The sequence below is a fragment of the Lissotriton vulgaris genome, chromosome 12, assembly GCF_964263255.1.
Source record: "Lissotriton vulgaris chromosome 12, aLisVul1.2, whole genome shotgun sequence".
In the NCBI taxonomy this organism is placed as follows: domain Eukaryota; kingdom Metazoa; phylum Chordata; class Amphibia; order Caudata; family Salamandridae; genus Lissotriton; species Lissotriton vulgaris.
In genome coordinates, this window is record NC_141700.1 from 268,312,256 (window position 1) to 268,331,561 (window position 19,306).

A 19,306-nucleotide genomic window follows, 5' to 3' on the forward strand; every position below is an offset into this window, starting at 1 on the left:
GGCATGGTTTCAATGGCACGTGCTCGAGGTCTTTCAGTTCTCCCGGCACATGCGCTGTGTAAATTCAATATGGCGATTCAAGTCACCCTTCAGGCCCAAATATGAGCTATTAACAAAGTCAAAGAGAAACATATTAGAATACAAAAATAAATTAATGCACTGTCTACCACTTATCTCTACTCTAACCCCATTACTTTATTTATACTATGGCATTAATGGTTAAGCAGAACGAACAAAGTTTAGTACAAGCAGCCGCATGTGCATTAGTATGAGTAAGCATGAAGCAGCCATCTTGGCACTAGTGCACAGAAGCGAGAGTTTCCCACCAAAGCAGAGGTACGTCACACCACGTAAATGTGACGGACGCATGCGCAGTAAAGTTCCCGCGTTCTCAGGGGCCATTTTACGACACTCAGGTTATTGTTAGTAAAAGCACATATGCAAGCTTCCCCAGCTTACTAAATATGTCGTGTAATGCAAATATTAATAGATGAAACATGTTGATTAACATATTAAGCGTTATTTCGAGGGCGTTGAATACAAGCATGTTTCGGTACATATGAAACTTGCTCCATCAATACCAACACCAATGACATTACCACCAGGCACAGGTATTTAGTTCAGAGTAAGGCTGTGTTTAAAAAGTTTGCAGGTCCAAATTAGAGAATGAAATTTTTGAAGAAAACAACCTACATTGGATGGCAGCCAGGGAGAGAGTCAGAAGTTTTACTACCGTTCAATCACAATGTTTGTCAGCTCCCTTAAGAAACCTCAAAGTGAAAAAAATGTTCTGAGCTCGGCACTTCTATTTCCATGACGTCACTTCGTAGAGAAGAGTCTCAGATTTGGTTGTTTCTTTGTTCAGCTGCTGGGTTTGCCATTTTGCGTGTGCAACTTGAATTAGCTGCTGTGGGTTACTTCCCACATCCTGTCTGCTGCTGGCTGCGAAAAAAGCTCAAATAACGGCTCAGAACTGGCAGAGTGTGTGACATTTCGACTCACGCAGTCTCGCTAGGGGCATCGCGCGGGCGACAGCATCCTGGAGTTGACGGCACATACTTAGAGGTCAGCCCATAGGCATGGACTTCAAACAGAACCCAAAAAAAGGTAGGGGTACCACTCCGAGGGTGGGGTAAAAGAATAATTCATTGAATAAGGAGCTTCTGCACCTATGAGTCTTAGGGGCAGATTTGCAAAGAAGTCATGCAACGCAGCAAAACAACTTGCTGTGCTGCGTGACAGGGAGACGGCAGGAATGCGCCATATCTACTTAGATATTATCCTTTCCTGCTCTCTCCCTGCGCTGCAGCAATGAGTGGGTGCCTGCATTGCAGGCAGGATTGCGTTTGTGCAGGAAGGGACACCTTTCTGAACAAAAAACGCCCTTAGAGGCATTTTCCTCTTTCTATGTGGACTGAAGAAGGTAGAACAGGTAGAAAGAGCAAATACCGAGGAGAATTGAGTATATTTCTCCTCGTTATGCCTCTGTTGGGAAGGTGTGTTATTTTGACTCCATTCTAGAATTACTGCCCTTAGTATATCTGGGATTGCGTCAAAGTCCATGGGTGAATGTATAATAATGTAGGAACGCTCATGCTCCTCCCGAGATACTCCTACCCAGCGCAAAGTAATGCAACGCTGCTATTTGCCCTGCCTTGCATTTCTCTGGATTTAACTAGCCACGCAGAGCAACACAATGTGGCTTTGCGTTGCTCAGTAACTCTCCCTTATGCCTTTGTATGGGGCAAGGGCAACGCAAGAGCTTAGTAAATCTGGACTTTAGTTTGCAAGTATATTCCCTCTGCCTCCCGCCCCCGCCGCAATATGAACACCATGTATCCGCTTACTTCAATTTTTCGAAATGTCACTAGGTGAAAATTGCTAATGGGTGAGCCCACTTTACCAACTAGTTGCTTTCATGCCGACTGATTGCACAAAGCCTTTGCACATTGTTCACATCCACCTAAAATAGTTATTTTCTCTTCCACCTAAAATAGTTATTTTCTCTTCATTGTTAAACATGGTTCAAAGTGTGCTTTTTCATTTTTGTTTTTTTATATTCAGCAGGAATTTGTTATGCCAACACTTAATTTTGTCCAGTTATAAAGTGATTTATTTGTTTGTCTTTTTTTAAAGTTCTAAAGTGTTTAACTGATATTGAAACAATGCAGATGCATGAAATTTAAATGTTTGGTTAGATGGTGATTTATTTTTGTCTCCTTCACAAATAATAATATAATGCATGTAACAAGTGAAAGGCTTTTATAGAAAGCAATACGAGCACAACAGCTTCATCAGTGAAGGCTTTTACCATTTAAAATGTTTAATGCAAGCATGTGGCAGCCACGTTTAGGTGACCAAAAGTTTTTTTACTTTTTTGTTGCATATTCTTGCAATAAAAAATATAAGAAACGTGGAATTGTACCAGCATGCCAAGCCCGGACCAATTAGTTTTACCAATGCTTGTTTCCATATGGAATGAAAGTGACCTAGAATTCTACGTTAACTTCCTCATAATGGTTAGATTGTGCTACCTTTGGATCAATTCTATTCCAAGTTGAGGTGCTCAGATGAGAAAATACCCGGCCACTAAACTGGATTTTAATCACAATCAATTGTGCATCTTTAATGTAGGTGAAGTTTGCATACTCACATAACTCTTTATTCATACCTTCTTCTATAGATAATGAATAATCAGTGTTTAATTTGTAAAAACATTAAGTTTAGGGGCTCACACGCTTGCGAGAGATACCATGTACCACAAGGGGTTTGCAGCCCACCAGTTGTTTGACATTAATTGGCTTCATTGTCATTCTTATTTGCTACCTTCTAATTGGCCTTTGCATGCAGGCTTCACTTCCTCTCCTTTCGGCTGGAGCATGGACCAAATACTGATTACTGAAGCTTGATTGCTGTCCTTCCGCTGACCGTGCTGTGATTGAGGCACTACCTGTATTTTTTTTCTGCCTCCCTGTTGTCCTTGTTGAACCTTGTGCCCTTTGTAACTGTGTTTTACTGTCACACCCACATCAAATAAGCCCTTTCCTCCTTTGAAATGGGTGGTTATTGTGACAACAGATGTTAGCTGCTCCAAATTAATTTCACTAAGGCATGGCCATGGGGGCAGTTGCTTTCTTTACGTGATAGGATTTTTTTTGTCAAATGTCATATTTGTTTTCTGTTCTCATCTGGGGAGATTCCCTGGTTTGCTCAGAATCACATGGATGTTGTACTGACACCTAACAAGAATTGGCAAAACCAATAGATCACGTCTTTGAGACTATTGGCTCTGCCATTGCCTTTGGTTTATTCTGTACAGTATAGACATTGCGAATTTGGCAATGATTTGGAGCCATGCTGTATAACAGCGTGGCTTCTGTGCAGCATGGCGAAAAATAACCATAAACACTTTTTTTTCTAAATTAATTTTAGCCAGACTGTAAGGCATCCATGCTACTGGACAGCATGACTACGAGTTATTTCCGAAGCCAATAACTCTCAAAGGCAAAACTTATTGGCATTGCCAATGCTTGTTGTTGCTGATTTCCCTCATATTACCACAAACACTGCATGCAGCAAGCAAATATGTTTGCATATACAACATATATCCTGCTTGTCTTTGCAAGTTGAAAACTTCCCCCATTTGCAAAAATTGTCCTCTATGTTAGCCCTCAGATTCGTTAATGGGGCCTCTTCTGTTTTGTGCCGGATTCTATGTTCTGTCTCTCCCGATCCTGAGGTGACAGGAGCCAGAAAAGGTGCGGCGTTGCGAAAGCACTATTGACGTGCGGTTGGGGGCGGGGGCGGGGGGTGCAGCGGTCCCTGTGCCTGAGCTCTGCGAGGCAGGAAGTCGCAATGACAGTTTGACACATTTTGGTTTTGTTCGCACCCTCGAGAAGCCTTCCACTTGTGACGCTCAGGATCTACCACCATCGAAATATGTTCTAGTTCGTACCGAGTGTTTATAGGTCGGATGGCGTATACACTTTACCTAAATATCATCAGAACAAGAAGATAGAAAAAGATTTCGGCCTAAGGTGCTACAGGCAAAACATGTCAGTGCTAATGTGTTTTCAGGTGAACTGTTTTGTTTTGAAGGTTTTCTAAGAAACTGTTGCATCAACAGTATATAGATGGCACGTTATGTTGCATTACTGACGGCATGCACCCAGAACCAAGTCATTTATGCAACAACGCTGCACCCGAGCGGAGTTCTTCACACAAGGCAGGCCACAGAAGAGGGGGGGGGGGGTGGAGAGGCAGAGGACACGCTTGCGGCCTGCGGAGGGTTTATCGGGTGATATTCTTAACACAGGAGCAGCACTAGAGCCTCGTTTGGGGGTCCACATAGCAATTTAAATGTCGTGTTTTTCGGTAGCCGGAGGAGGCTTATATGAACTCATGCATATCCTTAAAGCTGGCACGAGGCAGGCGGGATTGTGGTGCCTTGGACGCTCCAACTGGAACTCGGGCATCCGGATACCATGGAGGTAGCTTCCAATGGTGCAGCAGGTAAAATGGTAAGGGCGTAAAGGACCCTCTGCTGCCAAGTATTTCTGTTTCTTCCTACGCAACCTGGCTCAATGGTCCCATTTTCCTTCCTTGCAGTAGCGTCCATGGCGCACTTGCTGCTCCACCGGTTGGCACCGGCCATTTTGAAGTTGGTGATTTTCCTCACCGCAGTAACCTGTAGGTCTGAGAGGGCGTCAGCGGTCTCAATGGAAACGTCCGCGCGGGTAGAAGATGGAGGTAGAGTATTTATTTCATGCTACCACTAATGTTTAATCTCAGTTAAAAAAATATATATATTGCTGGAGGTTATAGACAGGCCCGGCTCCAGGAATTTTTATTTGGGTGGGCCAAGGGTGCATTTGGGTGGGCCACTGGGGCTCGATTTGTCGCACATATTTCTGGGCAGGCCTACTTCGCGGCCCTCCTTTATCTCTTCTTAGTCTTGCAAGGCCCAGCAAAACGCACTCTTTTCCATATCTCTTTCTAAATGTCCTCACTCTCAAAAAGTGTTTTTTCCATGTAATGTTCCTTTGATGGGAAGAGGAGGTTTCTGAGGTGGGAGGATCAGGCAAGTGACACTTCTCGGGCTCCCCCTGTGCGAGCCTTCAGGGAGAATCCCTCTTCGTTACTACCTCCACCTGACCCCACACTCTGCAACATACTCCCTTACAGTCTTGAATATCCACTACTCCTCTCCAGTGCACCTTATCTCACAGCTGACCTTGGGCCCCAGCCCCATATCAGGCACCATCGGGCTCCACTTTCATTTTGCCCGGTAAAAACATTAGTAAAATCACCTTCAAACTTAAAACATTGACTATAGCAGTAAATATAATTAGCACACACTTTAAAGTATGTTCCACAGTAGCCCTTATGACATGACTGCTAAATAAATAAACAAAAACCAAAAGGCCATGACTGATGCGAAAGTCTTTTTTGGCACCGCACCATTAACCTCTTTTTCCGTAAATACCTTTACTACTACCTTCCAACAGTGCCCCTCATCCCTCCATTACCGCCCCTATTGACCTCCTCTTCGGATTTCCTCACACCACAAGTGCCCCTCATATCCCCCATAGCCCCTCCCCTTCATGACCTCCTCCTCGAAGACCAGTACCCCTTATCTCTGTAGCCCCTCCCCCTCATGACCTCCTCGTCTGACTTCCTCACTACCACCCCCACCAGTGCCCTTCATCTCTCCCTAGCTCCCCCACCCCATGACCTCTTCCTCAGATTCCCTCACTGTCATCCTCTACCAGTGCCCCTCATCGCTCCATAGCCCCTCCCACTACCTCCTCCTCGGATTCCCTCACTTCCACCCTCCAACAGTGCCCCTCATCTTACGTAGCCCCTCTCTCATATGCATTTCATTTGTTGTATAGCGCTACTCATATCAGTGTAGTGTATGTCAGTACTTTACATTACACACACATTATACAGAGACAATAAATCATACAAGTATGTAAATCAGCCTATAGGGAATGTTACTTAAGCAAATGAGGATTACAAGGTTTATGAATCACGTCATCCATACTGGTGGGCAGTATATTTTAAAAGGGTTTGATATGGGGAAACACGCATTTAGGATTTAAAGAGTATTCCATGGGGGTCAGCTTTACTGATAAAAATGTACATCTGCCCAAACATACTCATTTTAGAAACATTAGAATAATGAAAGACTGAGTAAGTTCTAACTATATCACAAAACAAAAAAAGCGAAGTTTTAACTATACCATTCATGTTTGTAGGCAACTCTTTGGTGACAGTTCATTGGTCACTGTCCTATGTTAGGATTGTACCTTCTGAACTGCAAGTAAAACAAGGATGTCTGTGACAAAGGCAGTAACCCACTGAGCTTCCACATAAAATACAGCTCATCTACATTTAAAAACTACTAACAAACAAATGATTGCTCTCCAGCAGGATCATTAATCACCAGCGTTATCTGGGCATATTGTATCGTTTTATTGTTGTCCTGCATTGGCCACAATATTGATAAAAACTGTTTAAATGAAGCGCACACGAAGTATGTGTCCTGCTGGGCCTCTGCAGATTTTAAAAAGAAAAAAAATGTAGTAAAACATTCTCTTACCTACTCTATTAGTCAAACTTTGTTTCACAGCCTGATGTGATAAGCCACTGCAGGGGTTAGGAAAGGTGACTAGGAATAAACAAACTTCTTTTCTCCTGTGCTGCATAGAAAAATAAATATCAACGCAGCAGAACAGTAGAAAAAGGTTACCAAAGGTTACCGTTGTCAAAGAAAGGATTTGTCACCTTTCACCATACAGAAATGAAGGGGTGAAAAAAATAAACAAAGCCTCATTAACATGTTAATGGTCTTTAAAGACCTGTTAAGTACTCGGGTGGGGTGCTATGCTAATCTCTAACACTGTCTCTGTGTGCGAGCCCGGGAATCTGTGTCGGCCCGGGATGACAGACACGACCTGCGCATTGCACGCCTGCCTTCAAGCCCTCACTGCCAGGGCCAAGGCTCCTCTTTGGGTGGGCCAGGCTCATGTTTGGGTGGGCCTGGCCCACCCGTCCCACCCTCTAGAACCAGGCCTGGTTATAGAGCTGGTTGGTCCACGAGGGTCAGGACAATGCCAGACTCCCCTGGCATGGTTATGTACACTTTACCCTGTCTAAGTAAAATGGACCCACCTATAATAATTGTACATACATGTAACTTGTGCAGATATGCAGAAAATCAGGGATGGATGCATCCTTGCCCCATGGGCCACTTTTTAACATTCCCATTATAAAAATGCGCAGGATACAATGAAGAGAAAAGTAATTAAGCACATGAAGACAGCATAAAAGAAACATCACAGACTTCACCCCATTCCCTTTGAAGTCACTGTCTAAATCCACATATTTCTTTAAAATATCCGAGACTATACTTTTACATATTCTCCCTTAGGTAGTTCTGTGCGTCATCAGCATAGGATTGGAATGTGAGGGCAGTTCAGTAATAAATAGGACAGGAAAATGAAGGGATGTCATTGGGGGGAGGTAGGTGGCAGAGTTGTTATTGAGTTGAAAGACAGTTTGCAATGCAGCCTGTACTAACTGTTCTACTATAATATTGAGTGCCAACAAATCAAATCAAATCTAAATCAGCTTTATTCGGTGCAACAAATCTCACCATAAAAGCATACTATTATGAAAACATTCCTACATTTACATTGTCATTTCTAATTCATACAAATGCAGAGAAAATCATTTTTAAAATACATTTATACAATGTTTAAAATCCACAGAGCAATCATTAAACCTTTTTTAGGGTGCTAAATGCAATAAAGCATTATAGGTTCAGGTTCAAAAACAAGTTTATTTAGACAATTGTCCATAAACATTCTAAAAAGTACACATTAATTAAAACCTTAAAATGAGCCCCCCTTCCTCACCACTCCATCCCCGTTTCATTTCATTTTTAGGTTTCGCCTGAGGCCGGAGCTTCTAGCTCCGCCCAGGAGAAATCTATTGTCCCTACAGTGTACTGCTTAGTCCCGCCCTCTGTTCCATTGGCTAGCTCCATAAATGGAGGCTAGCCATTGGAAGAAATTGGCTGTCAATCACGCTTTCCCCTGAAAACGCGATTTGGGGGCGTTTCCGTGTCTTTTTTTAAGTCCCGCCCTCTCCGCTTCCCATTGGCTGGAATTTTACCTTCCAGCCAATGGGAAGGGGAGAGGGCGAAAAACACGCCCCCGAATCTGCCGGCCGGGACACCCCCGTGAAGTCATTCCCTGGGCCGCGCCCGTGAAGTCATTCCCTGGGCCGCGCTGTGATTGGCTGCCGGCCCGGGACCTGACTTGTTTTAATATGCAGATGATCCTTTCACGGCCGTGCAGCTTTACTGCTGCGTGGCCAATGCTTGTTTTTATCTGTTTCCTGGTTCCTTTACCAGCCTCTCTGTCCGATTCCTCGGCCCTGCAGCTTTACTGCTGCGTGGCCAATGCTTGTTTTTATCTGTTTCCCGGTTCCTTTACCAGCCTCTCTGTCCGATTCCTCGGCCGTGCAGCTTTACTGCTGCGTGGCCAATGCTTGTTTTTATCTGTTTCCCGGTTCCTTTACCAGCCTCTCTGTCCGATTCCAATCCTCGGCCGTGCAGCTTTACTGCTGCGTGGCCAATGCTTGTTTTTATCTGTTTCCCGGTTCCTTTACCAGCCTCTCTGTCCGATTACTTGAGAGGTCTGAGGAACCCCTTCCTGCGCAACATCCTGTCAGTGACGAAAAAAGAAAGGGAAAAAAAGTTACGAAAGATGCGTAATCAAACATGCCTCCTAAACATATAGGACAGTTTGAAACAGCACTGCCCGACTCATCGAGAGGGTGCAAGCGTTCAGAGTTGTCCCAACTTGTCGAGAAGGTTTGCGTGGGGTTAGAGTTGGGCGGTTTTCCATGAAGCTCTGTTTTGTAGTGCGTCATGCTTAGTTCGTTGGTGTTGTGGGCTGCAGTCGTGTGCTCTTAGCCGTTCTCCAGGCAGCGTTTGCCCCTTCGCCCTGCCCCGCAGGTAGGTGTGTGTGTGCGTTTTTACTAGCTCCTCTTCTTTTGTTATCTCTGTTCGTGTCTTCTCATTCCAGTTTTTAGTTCTCCGACTCGTATCATTTTCTTCATTTTGTTAAAAAAAAAACCGCAATGCCGCCCTTTGATTTGAGATCATTGTGCCTTCACATATTTCCTTCCTTTGGGATTTCCACTGGGCCTTTATTTATTTTACTTCTAAGGATGTGTCCTTTGCTCAATGTATGTTCGTGTTATCAGTGTTCAGAGTGGAGCAAAATTATTCAAATTGTTAGTTTTAAATATAAGCTTTTGGTTTAAACAGCAGTCAACTTCATTTTGACCTGTATGTGTCATATTTAAATGAAATAATTCATTCAAAAACCGTGTGTAGAGGTTCTGAGATGGATGGTAATTTGGGTGTGCTTATTTTTGCACGTTTGTCTGTGCGGATTATGATCAACTGACGCCTTAAATGTTGTTTATTTTTACACGAAGTGCCACTTTATAGTTCAGTAGTCCAACTGTTGCAGTGTAACTGAAGTGCATTGTGATGCAGAATGTCATAACTATGCAGTGTCGTGGGTTCGGGTTAATGATCCCCGCCGTGTGGTGCAGGGTAACCGAAGCAATGGTGTGATGTACTGTAGGGCTGTGTATCTGTGCGACATGATGCAGTGTAGTGCAGAGGCGTTTCATGTTTATGCAGTGTGATGCAGTGCAACGAAGCAGCATTGTTTATCTGTGCACTCTGATGCAGTGCCGCTGAAACGCCGTTGTACATCTGTACATTATGGTGCAGTGTAGTTCAGAAGTGTCCTATAGCTATGCAGTGTGACGAAGCAGTATGGCATAGCTGCAGATGGATGCAGTGCCTCAAGCAGTCGTGTAAAACTGCGTAACGTGATGTATGCACTGCACCAGCGGATCATATCTATGCAGCGTGGTGTACTGTACGTGAATCAGTATTTATTAGCTGCACTCCGTTGCAGTACCACCAAAGTAATACTGTATATATGTGCAGTGTGATGAAATATACCCTTCTCTGAGGTATGAAATGTAACAGGAGTGGTGTTCTTGATAGTGAAATTGGTCGCAGTGTAATCAAAGATTTCTCGTCCATCTGCCTGGAGTGATGTAGTGTGAGGGAAGCAGTATTGTGTATCCTGTGGTGGAATGCAATATAACCACCACAGTATTGTACATCTGTGCAGTGACAGTTATTGTAACTGATGCATGTTGCACAGTGTGTCCCTGCAGTGTGCTGTATGGTGGTACTTGTTTAGTAAAAACAATAGTAGTAATACAAAAAAATGTTTATTGATATCACTTGACTGCAGTGTAACAGGAACAGTATTGTACATCTGTGCAGTGAGCCGTACTGTAACTCATGTGATATTACACTGTATATCCCTGCAGTGTGATGGATGTTACTAGTTTAATCAATGCACCCTAAATGCATTATAAATAAACCAAAAAACATGCATATTGATGCAGTGAGACCAAGGTAGTGCAGTATATCTGTGCACTCTGATACAGTGTATCTGGAATAGCATTGTACATCTGTGCATTGAGACTAAAGTAGTGCAGTATATCTGGGCACTTTGGTACAGTGTATCTGGAATAGTATTGTTCATCTGCGCAGGAAGACTAAAGAAGTGCAGTATATCTGGGCCCTTTGATACAGTGTATCTCAAATAGCATTGTACATCTGTGCAGTGAGACTAAAGTAGTGCAGTATATCCGGGCATTCTGATACAGTGTTTCTGGAATAGCATTGTACATTTGTGCATTGAGACTAAAGTAGTGCAGTATATCTGGGCACTTTGATACGGTGTAGCTGGAATAGTATTGTCCATCTGCGCAGGGAGACTAAAGTAGTGCAGTATATCTGTGTACTTTGATAAAGTGTAGCTGGAATAGTATTGTCCATCTGCGCAGGGAGACTAAAGTAGTGCAGTACATCTGTGCACTTTGATACAGTGTATCTGGAATAGCATTGTACATCTGTGCAGTGAGACTAAAGTAGTGCAGTATATCTGTGCACTCTGATACAGTGTATCTGGAATAGTATTGTCCACACACAACCACACACACAACCACACACACACAAACACACAACACACACACACACACACACACACACACACAGCCACACACACACACAACCACACACACACACACAACCTCACACACAGTCACACACACACACAACCACACACACACAACCACACCGTCAGTGCACACTTTCACCAGACACAGACACCATCAGTCGTCCGTGCACACTTTCACCGGGCACAAATACCACCAGCCGTCAGTGCACGCTTTCACCGGGCACAAACACCACCAGCCGTCAGTGCACCCTTCCACCAGGCACACGCTACCAGACGTCAGTGCACACTTTCACCAGGCACACACACACCACCAGCCGTCAGTGGACGCTTTTACCAGGCACCCACACACCACCAGCAGTCAGTGCATGCTTTCACCAGGCACACACGCTCCACCAGCCGTCAGTGCATGCTTTCACCAGGCACACACCACCAGCCGTCAGTGCACGCTTCCACCAGGCACACGCAACACCAGCCAGCAGTACACACTTCCACCAAGCACACACACCACCAGCCATCAGTGCACAATTTCTACAGGCACACACACCACCAGCAAACAGTGCACACATCAATTGTTAAGGCATCTACAATTAACTATTGTAGCAATCGCAGTATGGCACACTTTACTTTTAAACATATTCATCTAAAGCGCAGCATGCCACCATTGCTACAAAAACAAATACACATTTTTTTGGCCTACAATTTATAGACTTTTGTTGCAATTGGTGTTGCAATATTTAGCAATGCCAATAGCTCAAACTTAATTAATGCGAAACCTATTGCATTGCAAATGCTTGTTTTAAATTCTGTTTAACAGATCGTAAGAACCGAGCAATCCCAACTGCCACATTTAAATATCGCATCTCAGACAGTTACTCCACCGCCTTGTTCCTATGAAGAACATCACATTTAAAAAACTACAGTCTTAAAAACTTGATCCGATTTGCAAGATAAAAAGCGCAGTCCATAAGAATAAGCGTAATAGTGCATTTGGCTTTCAAAGGGCAGGGACAAAGACCGCTATTATTTTGCACCCCTGTCTTATATGGGTTGGATGAATAGATTGGATTGCATCCCACTCGAACCCTTAGGATTTCTTTTCTCAAACCCGGATCTGGTAACTGTGATAAGTAAGGGAAAACACCTTCCTGGCCAAGTGAAGCCAACGAGAAGCTAATAGATGATTTCTTCTTTAGATATAATAAATCACATTGTTGTGACACCATAGCAGCAGATTCTCTCAATTCTCGTTTGCCTGGAAAGGTGAGCCAAGATGTGATTGTATCACTATTTAAATGGCAATTCTTCATTGCAGTCATTCTGGTTCTAACGGCTTTTGCCCACATCCTTTCGCTGCTTTGGCTCTCTTCCCAGCACAATCTGGATACTTATAGATTAATCAGGGGACATTACATTTAATCTTGGGAGGTAAAGTGCTGGTGCATAGTAATACCCTAAGTGCAGAGTGTCCCATCTTATCAAGGGTACACAATTAAAAACAGTAGTAAGGGTAGTCTTCTAAATTTTCATATAGCAACGCATCCAAATGTGAATAATCTTTCCTTTTCCTAATTGGAAGTTGTGCAAAACAAATTACAGAATTTATGATTTTCGCATTTTCTAGACTACATACAAAGTTAAAAGCGTATTTATAATTAAAAAGCATGTTAGATAAAAAAGGGGTTTTAAAACTGATTTCCGGATACCCTTCTAAAAACTACAAAAAAGAATAAAGTGCATTGTGGATTGTGTAGATTTTCTGTCACTTGGGCAATTTGGTAGTTTGTGACATCATTTTTACGCTAAAGGGAAAACAACCAAATAGTGTAATGTACCCATCCTTAACCTTGCAAGGTAAAATCTCTGTTGTACATTTCTCACCAATATTAAATATGGCTGTATACCCCTTACAAGCAGTCGCTCGCAATATAAAATGACGCTATGTTTTTGGCTAGCAGACCGTTCTCTTTCATTTTCTATTATTTTTAAATATTTCAACTTAACCGCATGGCTGCTGCGGTGATTTTTGCGCTGTGCTGCAAATGATCATTTTGCTGTTTACATGACGAGCTCAGCTCGTCATCAGCACACGACACCCGTGGGTGATGACGAGCTGAGCTCGTCATCAGCAGCGAAAGGGTTAAGTTCCTTTTTACTAAACTCATGTACAGATAAGGGGTCTTTCCCATCTATGTCGACTTTACAATATTTTAAAAGATTGAGAATGTATTCCAGCCATGAGATCTTTCTACTTAAATCGTGGGCTAAACAGTCCATAATCAATTCTTTTGTGAATTTTGTTTTGTCTTTTGACCGACATAATGCCAAAAGGTGAGACCGGCAACATTTATTGTATCACTAATATGCGGGATTGATAGTTCTTTATGGATTATATAGTTTGCGGTAGCACAAGGGACGGCCAACAATCTTTTTAAGAACTTATTTTCTTGAGATTGTAGGGAGACAATGTTAGATCTCCCAAAATTGCAGCCCCATAACAAACCCCTGAGATGCATTTGCTCCGGTAAAGTGCTAGGATTTCTCGGATGGGTTTATTACCTATTTTTGCCGAAAATCTAAAAATGATCTCTATAGATCTTAAAAATGTCATGTTGCATAATTCAATACGGGTATTCCATGTACTATTCTTATTAAAAAGCATCCCTAAATAAGAAAAAGATGAGACTCTATTAATTACAACTGCACCTACAAGATGTTGTTTGTTTTTATACCTGCTGCTCCCACACATCATTACAAAGGTTTTCTTTAGATTTCATTTAAGATCTTTATCAGTCATGTACTGAGCAAAATTTTCAATGAGGTTTTGTAGGCTGTTCGCTGTCCTTGATATTAGGACAGCGACGTCTGCGTAAAGTAGTACTGGCGTAAGGGGAGTCCCAACTTTCGAAGCATCTACACTAAGATTTTGTAAAAAGGGGTCTACGTTGTTAACATAAAGGGAAAACAGGAGGGGCGACCCTGTCTGATGCCACACATGACCCTAAAGTCAGGAGTACATTCCCCCGGTTTTCCAAAACGTACCCTAGATGTTAAGAGGGTGTAGATCTGGGATAAGTATGTAATTATATCAATGGGGGCCCCTAGCCCTTTCAGTGTTTGCCATAATTTACAATGGTTCAATAGATCGAAAGCGCTAGTGAGGTCAACAAAACAGAGGTGTAGCGCCCCTTCCTTTGCTAGTGTATACTTCCCTATTATTAACTCTAGGTTTAGACTTTGTTCTAACATCCCAATACCTCTTCTGAATCCATACTGAGCATCAGTCTAAAAAAAATTCTCATTGGCCCAGTTTTCAAGTCTTTCCACCATTATTCGGCCCATCAATTTTGACGTGGAGTCAAGAAGAGATATTGGGCGGTAGCAATTGGCCTTCCCTCTATCCCCTTTTTAAAAAATCGGTACAATGATACTTTCAACCCAAGTGGTAGGTAAGAAGCCCCCAAGGGTGGCATTAAAAACATTAATTAAAATCCAGAATTCATTAATATTCATTAAAATCCAGAAATTCATATTGTACTTAAAAACATCTATGGGTACCCCGTCCGTAACTGCGGCTTTACCATCACACTTTTTTGCAAAGCTAATTTAATCTCTTCTGGCAATATTGGTGGGGATTTAACGGGTTCTACAAGTATAAAGATTTCTTTTCTACTCTCACCTATGTTTGCACCATCTGAGTTAAAAATGCCTTCAAAATGGGCAACCCAATCTTCTGGGGGTACCACAGTATCAATATTTACTGATGTATTCACTTTAAAAAAGGGAAGGTTAACTATTTTCCAAAAAAGGACTGAATCTTTCATCTCTTCAGCCTGGATTAGTTTCTCCCATGCCACTTCACTAATCTCCCCCTTTCTTTCTTTCAAAGTATTTTTATAGATTTTTCTCAAATTGAAAATTCTTGCGCTATCTCTTGGCATTTGCTTTACGGCCAATTTCAATTCCCCATTCAACTTAGAGTATTCGTGGTTAAACCATCTGAGGTTAGGGTTACACACCTTCTTCTGTCTTTTACTAGTTAAATCACCAGCAATTTCAGTTGTAATTTTATTAAAGGCAGGTATTATCGCCAAGCTCGAGGCAGAACTATCCAGGCAGGTTTCTAGATCCCTTTGTATTTTTCCTTTAAGATTTGCCATAAATACAACAGGATTCATTCATGACCATTTTAGTGACACTCCATTATTCCCCTGAGTAACAAAGTGGTTTTCCACTCTCTTACCCTGTTCTTTTTGTGTCAGATTAAGTCTTAATGACACTGTTAGGGGATGATGGTCACTAAAAAGGCTGATATTAATCAGCACTTTTTCCACCAATTTACTGCAGTTTGCTGATACGATAAAATGGTCTATATTTGAAGATGACCTTGCTTCTACGAAAGTTTGTATATTAGTTTCCCCTTTCCCAGTGTTGGATTCCAGGATCACTAAATCATATTTATGCACTGCATTGTTAATGGATTCCCCATACAGATTGTGAGAAAAATGGGGGATCCTGTCTCCTAGATGATTACAGTATCTGCAGGGCTCTCCTGCTTCATAAGCACATTTAACACAATTAAAGTCCCCTGCCCATAACAATACATAGTCACCGCCTATACCCGCCAGGAAGTGATCCAGTTCATTTTCTAGTAGCCCAATGACTTTGCTCTTTGATTTATCAAATACATTATTACAGAGGTTTATTACGATGATGACCTCCTTTCCTTTTGAGTGCAAAAGCAAGAACTGATAATATTCAGATGAGATAAACGTTTTCTTTAAAATCAGAGGCGATGTGGTAGCAATTAGTGTAGCTAGACCTCCTTTAGCTCTTCCCATCATGGTTGGGCTGGCATTAGAACAGACAGTTTGGTAACCATTTATAAAAAAAGGTTCAGTGCACCAAGTTTCTTGGAGTAAAACTATTGCGCACCCATCTAGTGTTTTCAACCACACCACATCATTAATTTTATTTTTGATCCCTGCAACATTCCATGTCATAAAGTTTAGTGATTCACTTGGATGTATACTAGGGCCAACTTTCATCATATTACCAGTATGTGTATGTTCAGTGTTGCTAGTCCCGTGTTTATCCAAATCACCTTTTTGCGATGATACTGTTAAATCATCAGTCTCTAAGTTCGCCAAGTTCCAAGTATCATCATCACCCTCCTTACCACTTGAGGTGTCGTCCAAATAATTTACTGCCTTTTGTGAGGTCGTGTTAACATCTACCACACTATTATTAATGGTATGATCCATTTTCGTGACAGATGACCCAACCAATTCATTTCTAAGACAATCTATTTCACTGCATCTTCTCAATACTGCATATCTATTATGCAGTGGTATAGATTGTGGTAAACAGTAGTTCATTCATGCGTGGGTATTGCTATAGCTTGGCCTATAAAAGTATCCCAGTGGGACAGCCGTTATATGATTAACATCATCAGGGCAAAGCCCATTGTCATCGTTCAATAAAGCATTCAGAAAATCACCCACCACGTCACTCCTTCGGAACTATACAATCCCACTGGCATGTTTTTCTGGAATTGCCCACCCAGTTTACTCTCCTGAACATGATAATGGCCTGGTGCAATGTGTTAACCCCAACATTGGCATTTTCAGAAATCCAGTGAACGACTTGATTTTTCAAGACCTCTGATTAACCGCTAGTTTTGGGACATTGTTTAAAATAATAACATATGGAGTCTCCTGTGGGGGAAGATTTAGTGGACCCCGAGTGTTGTTGTAGTCTTCTGTAATTCTATTTGTCCTTGGTAATTCTGGATTTTGTGGCACCGTTATAAGGGGTGGGATGTCATCTTAATATGTCCTTTGGCCGGGTATGATTTGTGATGCAAAGGCGTCCTTTAAGGTCACTGCAGTAGTGTTCTCTCTTTGATCAATAGAGCAGTTGGTAATTTGGCCTCTATTTTCTCTGTCATTTTCCGTTTGGTTAGGAACTGACTTAATTGGCTTAGAGGTTTTGATTACCTTATTCGTAGATTTAGAGGGTACAATTTCAATAACCATTTCCGTTAAAAAGGCGTATCTTTCTGTATTAGTTTAATTTCTGACATTTAGGGGTCGATTAGGATCGCGGACGGACGTGCGTCCGTCCGCGACCCCTGAGTAGGAGGGAACCTCCGCATGGCCTGCGGAGTTCCCTCCTGTGCTATTAGGATGTGACCGCCACCCTGGCGGTCACATCCTCTATTGTTAACATTGCGGCGGGTGCAGCTTCAATCTGCACCCGCAGCAATGTTAAAAATGCACGCATAGCATTTGTATGCAGAAAGTGAAAGGCACCGCGCGGTGCCTGCTGCTTTCTACATACAAATGCAGGGGGGTACCATAGGTACCCCCCATGTGCACCCCCCACCCCCCCTTCACCTAGGGGGCCCGCAATGGGCCCCCGCAGTGAAGTTACACATGCTTTTCCACGGCGGAAAAGCCGCCACGGAAAAGCATGTTTCCGAGCACATCCTAATCTGGCTGACGGTGTCTGAGAGACACCGTCACCATATTAGAGCTTTTCCGCCGCGGTAGTAAGGCAACCGCGGCGGAAAAGCTGCGGACGGAAACCAGGACCCACCAGCCATCCTAATGTGGCGGTGGGTCTTTGGTGGGTCCGCAGAGGGTTTTCCGCATCCTCCGGGCCGGCGGTGGCTTCCGCCGGCCCAGAGGATGCGGAAAATCCTCCATCCTAATGAGGCCCTAAGCGTCTTTCTATGCTGTCCAATTTGCCATGAAGTCTTTTAAATAATATCTCAAGATCTTGCGGCTTTTGGTTAGTGGAGTTATTTGCCCCCCTTATCATCCCTGGATTATTTTCACCCTTTTTTTGTTTGGGTTTAGCTTTAGTTTTAGTCTTTGTTGGTAACTTCTGCACAGGGCTATATACAATTCTCAAAACGTTTTTTTTTTTTGCGGGAGGAGATAAAGGGAGCGTGTCATCCTTTAGAACTGAAATCTCCAAGGATGTCTTTGAAACGCATGGATTAGGCATTTTATGGACACTTTATTTTGCAGAGATGTTTTCTACAGACAGCTCAATCTCCTCCCCAGGTTTCCCATATTTGTCACATATATAACAGGCGCCTTCCCTCCTTCAAGTGCAGACTCTTTTAATGCAGCATCAAGAGCTGTTTGTGTAGCTGCTAATTGTTCCTCAACGTGAACGATTTCACTATTAATGAGCCCCACAGCGTCTTTTAGGTATTTAGTAATGGGTGCACCCTTTAAGGGCACTTTCCCCTGTAGTCGTAATTTCCTTTTACCCATCGTTAATCAATGTGAGAGTCTTCGATGATAGGGAAACTTGATGTATATTCTCTTACCAGGTTTCATGGTTACTGCTTCTCTTGATCCAAGGGGGGTGGCCCTGCCCCATCCGGCCACAGACAGGCGCAGACGGGCCCACTGTGTGAGCCCTGTGCTCTTCTTAAGCGCCTCCCGGCACTTGAAACCGGCGTGGGTGGAGTGCGCGCCGCTAGGGCTGCTGGGGCTTGTAGTCCCTGACCAGCCTCCTCACTAGCAGCAGGGACCGAGACTTGAAATATCCCCAGATGATTATGTTGGCGGCAGCAAATACCAGTGGCACCAATTGCAGGCGTAAGGTATGTAAAGTCCAGTGACAAGCACAGCACCAGGTAAGTTGAGCTCCCCAACAAATCATTCTGCAAAAACCCATATGTAGAATATCGACCACCTCAATATCATAAAGGTAAGTACATGCGGGTAAGTATAGATTTACTAATCTTAACTCTACACAACATTTGAGATGTCCTCAGTGATGTCATCAACTATATAAAAAACATGCCATGAGTGAGGTAATACGTGTGATCATAAGCAGTGTATGATGGAGGTGCAAGTTATAATTAGTTCATCAATTATAACTGGCAAATTTCAGTGGTTTTTCAGTTTTTATAGTGGTTAGTTTTTATCTCATTTCAACATCCAAGTATAACCTCACTTTAACCCTTTGTTTTCAGTGAATTTCTGAGGGTATTTTTTTAACACAAGCTCTGATTACCATACCTAACTATAAAGTCTATACAATAAATAGGTAGTTGTGGACTAGTAATCACACATCCAGAAAATGCAAAGTATCAACTTGCGACCCGTAGTGTACATCCTGCTACCTTAGGGTGTATGAAGATCAAAGAACTG

General features: G+C 42.8%; 1 pseudogene across 1 annotated transcript in view; it reads left to right on the plus strand.

The window, feature by feature from the left end:
* Positions 1-998: 998 nt before the first annotated feature.
* The window catches only part of LOC147673926 (uncharacterized), a 206,331-nt pseudogene continuing 188,023 nt past the window's right edge, over positions 999-19,306 (plus strand). Inside the window, exon 1 of the transcript XR_015302522.1 lies at positions 999-1,107. The product of XR_015302522.1 is annotated as an uncharacterized LOC147673926 (transcript). The remainder of the gene's footprint in view (positions 1,108-19,306) is intronic.